Below are 10174 nucleotides of genomic sequence, written 5' to 3' on the forward strand. Positions count from 1 at the left end.
CACAGAGGACCATTCCCTGACAACATATTTATCATTTAACTCATGATCTTTGGGAGAATCACTGACAAGAAGTATTGTAATGTGTCTTTTCTAAAGCAGAGGGGAGCAATCAGTGGAGACAGAAAAGAGCTTTAGTGAAGATTGTCTGAAAATGAGTCTTTAGAACAACTCGCCTTATTAGTATTTTGTTTCAGAGATAGTGAATAATTTTTTTAACCCTGTGTTTCAGGATCTATACATAGGCCAGAGGGATGACTACTCTTATTTGGACAAGAACTGTAAAAACCTCCAAAAGGTAAGCTTAGACTACATGTGAGTCTGTTCTTCTCTTTTTCATCCTCATACATATAAATCGAGCTATTTTCCACCACTTATGTGGGAATAAGTCAATAAGGTTTCACTGTTCACTAACCTGCTGACATGGCGACATCTCTGCAGTGAGCAAAAAATAGTCACCTGCATCTGGTCATAAACCAAACTTTTGAGTGATGTGTGCTCTGACATCATCCTAATCACCATGTGTGGATAAGAGAAGGTCCAAAATAAATTCAAACTCTTGTGCACCCCAATCTTGTTTTTTTTTTTTAGAGTCATCAACACTTCAAAGAAATCAGTAAACACCCAAAAGTACCACAATATTCATGGCCATGATGAGTGTATGTAAACTTAAATGGCTGTTTGTTAAACCTGCATCATCCTGTCCTCACCTAAAAGTTTCATGAATCTGGCTTTTACTAGAGGTTTTAATGACCCACACCTGAACTCTTTGGACTTCACAATGGAAGTGATGTTCCTCGCCTGTTACGTTTTGTCCGATGTCAAACTGAACCCAATAATGCAGATGGTAGGTGCAATAACAAGGGAATTATTGTAATTCCCAAAAATCCCCAAAGTTCCCAAACAGCCCCATGTGAACGTGACCAGAAAAGCAAAAACTCCAGCGAATAATCAATAAGGGAAACTAAGTGACAGGACCAAAAAGCAAAATGAACAACCACCAAAGAACAAATGAAGCAACAGGTAGGATACATTAACATCAAAATGCACAAACATACTCACGGAGAAATCACTAGAGAAGAAGGGAACTGGCAACAAGCAGGAAAAGGGCAAGTGCTAAAATGCAAAACAACAAATCAAAACAGGTGTGCAGAAATGAAAACGGGAAAACCAAAATGCCGTGGAAATGAATAGAACCAGGTGACAAAAACAAATAAGACAACTGCTAGGAAAATAATATAACGGATATCAAGGGTGAGCGGAAAATCAATAATGAGAAGAACTTTATTAATCCTTAAGGAAATTATTTTGTCAGAGGGCCAAAACAGTAAACACTGCCTTTTTAATAACAATGAATACAAAATGTGTATGCAAAATGACTGAAAGACACTTGCACAAGATGTTTGACAGTACTGCACATTAGCTCTGAGTAACTGAAAAATCTATCATTATGTATTCATCCTGCAGAAGGGGGAGGAGTTATACAGTCTGATTCCCACAGGTAGGAAAGACCTCCTGTGGTGCACTTCAGTGGCCTCGGTCTTTGGCCGAAGGTGCAGGACATCAGTGTGGCATGCAGGTGGTGGGAGGTGTTGTCCCTGATGCTGAGCATTTTTCTCAACATCCTCCTCTCTGGCACCTCCACCACAGACTCCAGTTCCACCCCCAAGACAGAGCCAGCTCTCCTGATGAACTTGTTGAGTTTGTTCATCTCAGCTGCCTTCAGCCTGCTGCCCCGGCACACTACAGTGTAGAATTTCTCACTGGAGACCACTGAGTGATAAAACATCTGCAACATATTTCTGCAGACACTGAAAGATCTGAGCCTCCTGAGGAAGTACAGTTGGCTCTGACCTTCTTATACACAGCATCTGTGTTTACAGTCCAGTCCAGTTTGTTATCTATGTGGACACCCAAGTACTTGTAGTAGTCCACAATGTCCAGCTCTGTTCCATTGATGAGAACTGGGTTCGGATGGGTCTTTCATCTTCTGAAGGTCCACCACAGCTCCTTCGTCTTGGATACGTTGAGCTACAGGTGGTTGAGTTCACTCATTCCACAAACCTGTCCACCACACTCCTGTACTCAGCCTCCTGGTCCTGATGATTCAGCCCACATGGCAGAGTCATCCAAAACTTCTGCAGGTGGCAGGACTGTGAGCACAGCCTGAAGTCTGAGGTGTTGAGTGTGAACAAGAGGGGACACAGGACAGGACCATCCCCTGTGGTACCCCGTGCTACTTTGATGGTGTCAGATGTAATGTCCCAAAGCCTCACATACTGTGGGCAGCCTGTGAGGTAGTTGGTAATCCAAGCCATCAGTGGAGCCTCCACCTTCATGCCACGTAGCTTATCGCTGAGCAAGTCAGGCTGGATGGTGTTGAACGCACTGGAGAAGTCAAAGAACATGACTTTCACAGTGCTGCCTGCCTCCTCAAGGTGACTGTAAACTCTGCGCAGCATGAAGATGATGGCATCCTCCACTCCCCTGTTGGCCTGGTACACAAACCGCAGGGGGTTCCGTGATGGTTCCACAACTGTGCAGAGGTGCCTCGGGACGAGCCTCTCAAGTGACTTCATAACATGTGATGTTGGAGCCACAGGTCTGTCATTAAATGTTTGGGGATTGTTCTTCATGGGCACAGGGAGTAGGTTTTCCACCGCTCGGGAACAACCATCTGACTCAGGTTCAAGTTGAAGATGCAGTGGAAAATCCCACACAGCTGCAAAGCACATCTCTTCAGGACTCTGGGGCTGAAGCCGTCAGGACCCACAGCCTTTCCTGGACACAGGCAACTAAAATTCCCTTCTCGCCTCCTCTGCAGTGACAGTGATGGGAGGCATTGAGGAGGATGAGGGAGAGGAGTGGAGGCAGGTTGGTGGGAGGAGGAGGGTGGTGTTGATTGGGGTGTGAGGTGAATGCACAGAGGAGGGGGAGCACTGAGAGGAACTGGGGGAAGGGTGGCAGAGACTGTGTTGTCAAACCTGCTGAAGAACAGGTTTAGCTCATTGGCCTCATGAAGGTCTCCTTCCATCACCTGGTCCGCCTTCTTACCATTGTAGCAGGATGAAGGTCCTGGGTCCTGATTGAAAAGACATTCCCACTATAGATTGAATAACGGGGAATTCCCCTTTTGGCTGACCTGGTAGAGGAATGGTCTTTAGTGCAAGCCGTCCGGGGGTTCGATCCCAGTGCCATCCTGGCCACAAAGGTCCTCCGGTCACACCATGACCAGTGATGGTTCTCATCCTCTTCCACACCTCCCTCAAGTTGTTCTGCACAAAAGCCAAACATAACTGCAGAAGAGGAGAAATGATGAAACAAAAACAAATGTGAAACTTGTAGGGGTACCGGAAAAAATCAATTCATGTCCGAATCGCGATTCTTATTTATTACGATTCTGAATCGATCCAAAATGTCCAAGAATTGATTTTTAAAAAGCAATTTTTGAAACATTTTCTTGCTTACTCACTGCGTTTACTGTTTGTCAGGCAATGGCCTCCGTACTACAGCGTCCCCGCTAGGGGAGGGTCCAGCGTGCTTCAAACATTCATGAGCTGCAGCTTAGCATGGCGGATGAAGAGCTAATTCAGCCAGCACTGTCTTTGCTGAAGGCAAATGTTTGGGCACATTTTGGATTTTATTATTTGCTGCGTAAGAAGGACCTTGACATGATTATGCAGTGTGCAAAATCTGCAAAATGAAAGTCAAGTACTTCGGAAACACTTCAAATCTGTGAATTGGTTTATATATGTCATTTACAATTGATAATATCATGGAATGTGTTACAGTTAAGATCACATCTATAAATTCAAATAATAGGATTGTTAGTTGTATATACAGAGCTCCTGGAGCAAATATTGATAATTTTGAAGAAGTAATTATGAATATGTATAATAAAATAAATAAGAATTCTCATTTATTTATCTGCAGGGACTTTAATATTGATTTTTTTAAATCCTCATAATCATTCACAAACTATTCATTTATTAATTCGTTATATTGCATGGGATTATTTCCGACCATCATTCATCCAAGTAGAATAACTTCGAATACTGCAACGTTATTGATAATATTTAACTATGTTATAACTTGTAATCTTAATGCGGGAATATTGTTAAATGATATTAGTGATCATCTGCCTGTATTTACTGTCCTTGCATCTCAAGATCGAGTGCTCCAAAAGGATTGCAATAGAAGGAGTAGGAATGTAACACCAAGGACTGTTGATAATTTTAGGGAGGATTTATTATGTCAGAATTGGAATAATGTTTATGTTGAGGATGTTGATGAATCTTATGATGGTTTATTTCTATTATTTCTAAGTTATATGATAAACATTGTCCTCTTGTAAATAAGTTAGATAATAATAGATTTAGTAATAAACCATGGATGTCTAAGGGTCTTCAGAGGGCATGTAAAAAGAAGAATCGATTGTATAAGCAATTCATTAAATTGAGAACAAATGAAGCTGAAAGTAAATATAAAATGTATAAGAACAAATTAATTCATATTATGAGATCTAGTAAGAAAGAATATTACGGTGAGTTACTTGTTAAAAGCAAGAATAATATAAAAATACATGGAATATATTAATGATATAATTAAAAAGAATAAAGAAGGTAGAGATTATCCTTATTTTCTTTTTAATAATACTGTGATAGATGATAATGTGATGATTGCTGATCATTTTAATGAATATTTTGTTAATGTAGGTAGAAATCTTGATACTAAGATTGATCCAATGAGTGATAAATTCATTGCAAATAAGATAATATTTAATAAAAATGTGTCAATGTTTGTTGGTGCAACGAATGAAAAAGAAATAATTGATTTGGTGCAGAACTCAAAAAGTAAGAAATCTACAGATTTTAATAATTTGGATATGGCTCTTTTGAAAAACATTGATTGTATTGTAAAACCTTTTACTTTGTAATAAATCCTTAAGTTTAGGTAAATTCCCTTCACGAATGAAAATAGCCAAAGTAATTCCTTTATTAAGTCTGGTGACAAACATATTTTTTCTAATTATAGACCTATTTCACTTTTACCTCAATTTTCAAAAATATTGGAGAAAATTTTTGTTAAAAGGTTAAATAATTATTTACTTAAGTATGAGATATTATGTGAAGAGCAATATGGGTTTAGAAAATCTAGGACTACTTCACATGCACTGATGGATTTTGTGGAAAATATTGCGACTGCAGTTGATGATAAGCAATATACTGTAGGTGTTTTTTTTTATTTGCAGAAAGCGTTGATACTGTTAATTATGAAATTCTGAAAAATAAATTGGTGAAATATGGAATCAGAGGTTTAGCATATGATTGGATTGATAGTTATTTACATGGTCGGTATCAGTATGTTCAATATAATAGCATTGATTCTGAATTCAGGGAAATCACGTGTGGGGTGCCTCAAGGTTCGGTGTTAGGTCCTTTGTTATTTATTTTATATATAAATGATATTTGTTTGGTTTCACGGGTATTGAGGTGCATTCTTTTTGCTGATGATACGACTGTGTTTTGTAGCGGGGATAATCTTGAACAGCTTTTGGACATTATGGAAGATGAACTGGGGAAATTTATGGCTTGGTTTAATGCTAATAAATTGTCACTTCATCTTGGAAAACTAAATGCATGATTTTTGGAAATAAATTTATGTCCAAATGTAAAAATGTTACTATCAATAATATCGAAATACAGACAGTATCTGAGTATAAATTCTTAGGTGTTATAATTGATAATAGACTTTGTTGGAAACCCCATATAAATTATATAAAGTTAAAAATGTCCAAATCTATTGCTATTATGTATAGGGTTCGGGACATATTGTCCCAGGTTGGGTTACTTACATTATATCATGCTTTAATTGTACCATATATGATATATTGTATTGAACTTTGGGGTAATACCTATAAATCTAACACTAATCCTGTATTTCTTCTACAAAAACGTGCCATCAGAATTATTGGTAATATACATCATTTTGAGTCAACACATTCCATGTTAGGAATTTAAATTTATTGAAATTTAGGGATTTAGTGGATTATATTCTGATACAAACTTTGTACAAAGCTAATAACCAGGCTTTGCCCTTTTATGTCCAGAACTTGTTTAAGAGTAGGGAATTGGGATATAGATTACGTGGTTGTATGGTATTTAAGAAGCCTCCTGTACGTACTAATGTTAAGGGGTTTTGTGCTTCAGTTAGACGGGTGAAGATTTGGAATGAATGTCCTGTGGAAATTAATTATGTGGTTCATTGGCCTGTTTAAGAAGTGTTATAAAAATTAATAATTTCTGGTTATAATAATGGTGAATAATATATTTGTTTCTTTTTTGCCTTTGTATTTTGGTTTGTTAATAGTGCTACATTTGTATTGTGTGTGATTGTGTTTGCATTTAAATATTGTATGATGTACGGGGTGGGCGTTTATAAGCTTCTGCTTCTGCCCACACCCTTTCACTTGCATTGTTGGGTTATTTGTTTATTTGTTTGAGTTTTTTATATGTTTAAATTTTTTGTGTTTTTTGATGTGTCTTATAAATTACAGACTCTGTTGTAGTTGCTGCAGTTGCTGCTGATGCTGCTATTTCTGTCGCTGAATAAATAAAATAAATTCAATAAAAAAAATTAAAAAAAATCCACAAGCCCACATGCGACGCCATCACCCAGAGCTAAAAGAAGCGGAGCAGCGGCCTCTGCTGACTACTGACCAGTGCACACTCCATCACTTCACTAAACTGCTAGCCAACTCTGAATGAGCAAAGCAGATAAGTAAATTTACATCTTTAGAATCACTTGATTAACCTTGTAAAGCTGCATTTTCCTAAACAAACATTTTTTAAGTAATATAACTATTTCTCAGAGATCTTTCAATCAAAAATTGATTCTGAATCGAATCGTCACCCCAAGAATCAGATTTAAATTGAATCGTGAGTTGTTGTACGATTCACATCCCTAGAAACTTGGAAGTGAACAATAAGCAACAGGGCAGAAACAAACACAATAGCTAAGAACACAATCAGAAGGTGATCCGAACACAAAGATCATCAGAAATAAACCATGACCAAGAACTACAGCAACAAGGAATACGGAATAATACTGCACACAAAATGACAAAGAACAAATAAAGGATCACAACCAGTAATGGAATATAATGGGCAGAACACTGGCTGGGGAGTAAAATGCACACACAAGACACTAAGAGGGCACCTACACGAGATGAGAGGACACACCTACGCGTGTGACACTGACAGGACACACATGATAGGCAAGGGAGACGCACCAACACATGGGAGGCTTGAGGACAGAATACACCCACACACACGAACACAGGAGGCAATGTGAACAAAAATCATGTCACAAAACATAAAGGACTGAAAATGCAAACCACTCGGACATACATACATCACCTTAGTCTCCCAAAGTAATTCCTCATTTGGCAGTCCTTTACAGTGCATCTGGAAAGTATTCACAGCGCTACACTTTTTCCACATTTGCTTGTTACAAAATTATTCCAAAATGGAGCAAATTCATTTTTTCCCCCTCTACTCACAATACCCCTTTGCTCAATATTTTGTTGATGCACCTTTGGCAGCAATTAGTCTCAAGTCTTCTTGAATATGATGCCACAAGCTTGGCGCACCTATCTTTGGGCAGTTTTGTCCATTCCTCTTTGCAGCACCTCTAAGTTCCATCAGGTTGGATGGGGAGTGTCGGTGCACAGCCATTTTCAGATCTCTCCAAAGGTGTTCAGCCGGATTCAGGTCTGGGCTCTGGCTGGGTCACTCAAGGACATTCACAGAGTTGTCCTGAAGCCACTCCTTTGATATCTTGGCTGTGTGCTTAGGGTCATTGTCCTGCTGAAAGATAAACTGTTGCCCCAGTCTGAGGTCAAGAGCGCTCTGGAGCAGGTTTTCATCCAGGATGTCTCTGTTCATTGCGGCATTCATCTTTCCCTCAATCCTGACTGGTCTCCCAGTTCCTGCTGCTGAAAAACATCCCCACAGCATGATGTTGCCACCACGCTTCACTATAGGGATGGTGCCTGGTTTCCTCCAAATATGACACCTGGCATTCACGCCAAAGAGTTCAATCTTTGTCTCATCAGAACAGAGAATTTTGTTTCTCATGGTCTGAGAGTCCTTCAGGTGCCTTTTGGCAAACTCCAGGTGGGCTGCCATTTACTAAGGAGTGGCTTCCGTCTGACCATTCTAACAGGCCTGATTAGCGGATTGCTGCAGAGATGGTTGTCCTTCTGGAAGGTTCGCCTCTCTCCACATGGAATGCTGGAGCTCAGACAGAGTGACCATCAGGTTCTTGGTCACCTCCCTGACTAAGGCCCTTCTTCTCTGGTCATTCAGTTTACACGGGTAGCCAGCTCTTGGAAGAGTCCTGGTGGATTGTAACTTCTTCCATTTACTGTAACGGAGGCCACTGTGCTCATTGGAACCTTCAAAGCAGCAGAAATGTTTGTGCCCTTCCCCAGATGTGTGCCTCGAGAAAATCCTGTCTGAGGTCTACAGACAATTCCTTTGACTTCATATTTGGTTTATGCTCTGACATGCACTGTCAACTGTGGGACCTTATATGCAGACAGGTGTGTGCCTTTACAAATCATGTCCAATCAACTGAATTTACCCCAGGTGGACTCCAATTAAGCTGTAGAACCATCTCAAGGATGATCACTGGAAACAAGATGCACCTGAGCTCAATTTTGAGCTTCATGCCAAAGGCTGTGAAGTTATGTACATGTGATTTTAGTTTTTTGTTTTTAATAAATTAGCAAAAATCTTAATTTTTTTTTTTTCCACTTTATTATGGGGCACTGTGTGCAGAATTTTGAGGAAAGAAATTTCAGCCATCCATCCATCCATTTTCTTCTGCTTTATCCGGAGTCGGGTCACGGGGGCAGCAGCTCAAGCAAAGCCGCCCAGACCTCCCGATCCACACACACCTGCTCCAGCTCCTCCGGGGGAACCCCAAGGCGTTCCCAAGCCAGCCGAGAGATGTAGTCCCTCCAGCGTGTTCTGGGTCTTCCCCGGGGCCTCCTCCCAGTGGGACATGCCCGGAACACCTCTCCAGCGAGGCGTCCAGGGGGCATCCGGAAAAGATGCCCGAGCCACCTCAACTGACTGTAACATAACAAAATGTGGAAAAAGTGAAGTGCTGCGAATACTTTTCGGAAGCATTGTAAACGGTACCCCAGGAGCCACCAAAGGGATCAAGTATCAAAGATCTCTATAAGGTCCACGTGTCACCTGGATGCCCACATCACCTGGCCACAGCAGATAAATGTTATAGTATTTTCAACAGATGGGGACATACCAGCTGTCTGCCTGGGTTTTTACATCCAAGACTCAAGGTGGCTCCAAGGTGCGATGGATGTAACATGGGAAACCAGTATATGTTCCTGGGAACATATACTGTTGACAATCTATTTCAGACTTATCCATAGTTTTAAAGCTGTACACTGCTCTAATGTTCACTTTAATTAATAATAATAATAAAATTAAACGATTTTCATAACACTTTCATACCATTCTTTAAAATTTCTTTATCCAAGCTTTCGATCAAACATCCATCAGGGCATTGCACATAACATACGTATAAAGGCAGGTTTGTCTCATGTAACCTACAGTTCAATCGGTGTAATCAACAAAATGGACTACACATGCACGGGATTACTTGTGTTCAGCTGGGAGTTCAATATATTTGTAGTTCTCTAGGTGCACAAGACTGTTTGTATAAACATATGGGTATAACAACAAATGGACCCCCCAGTGTGCAGTACAATGAACAATAGATAAAAATGGAGGCATGAGCTGTTACATTCTGATCAGCTATCAGCAGAAATCACATTAAGCAGGTGAGAACTCTAAACTTTAATAGACTGCTACCTTTAAAAATATATTTTAGATCTTGAGCTTAATGTAGTTTTATGTTCAAGCATAAAATGTAACTGAGGAGAAAAAACAGGATGACTTACTAAAATAAACGAGTCAGAATAAAAATACAAGCTGCCTATTATTATATTGCTATATGATTTATTTATTTCAAAGTAAGATGCCTCTTATTTTCTAGAAAACCTGGGAAGTCAAATCAGCTTGCTTTGTTCTGTTTAGTTTATATCAAACTTTGACTGCACATGCCCAGGCATTTTTTCCTAAAA

This window comes from Thalassophryne amazonica, chromosome 12, assembly GCF_902500255.1.
Source record: "Thalassophryne amazonica chromosome 12, fThaAma1.1, whole genome shotgun sequence".
Classification (NCBI taxonomy): Eukaryota; Metazoa; Chordata; class Actinopteri; order Batrachoidiformes; family Batrachoididae; genus Thalassophryne; species Thalassophryne amazonica.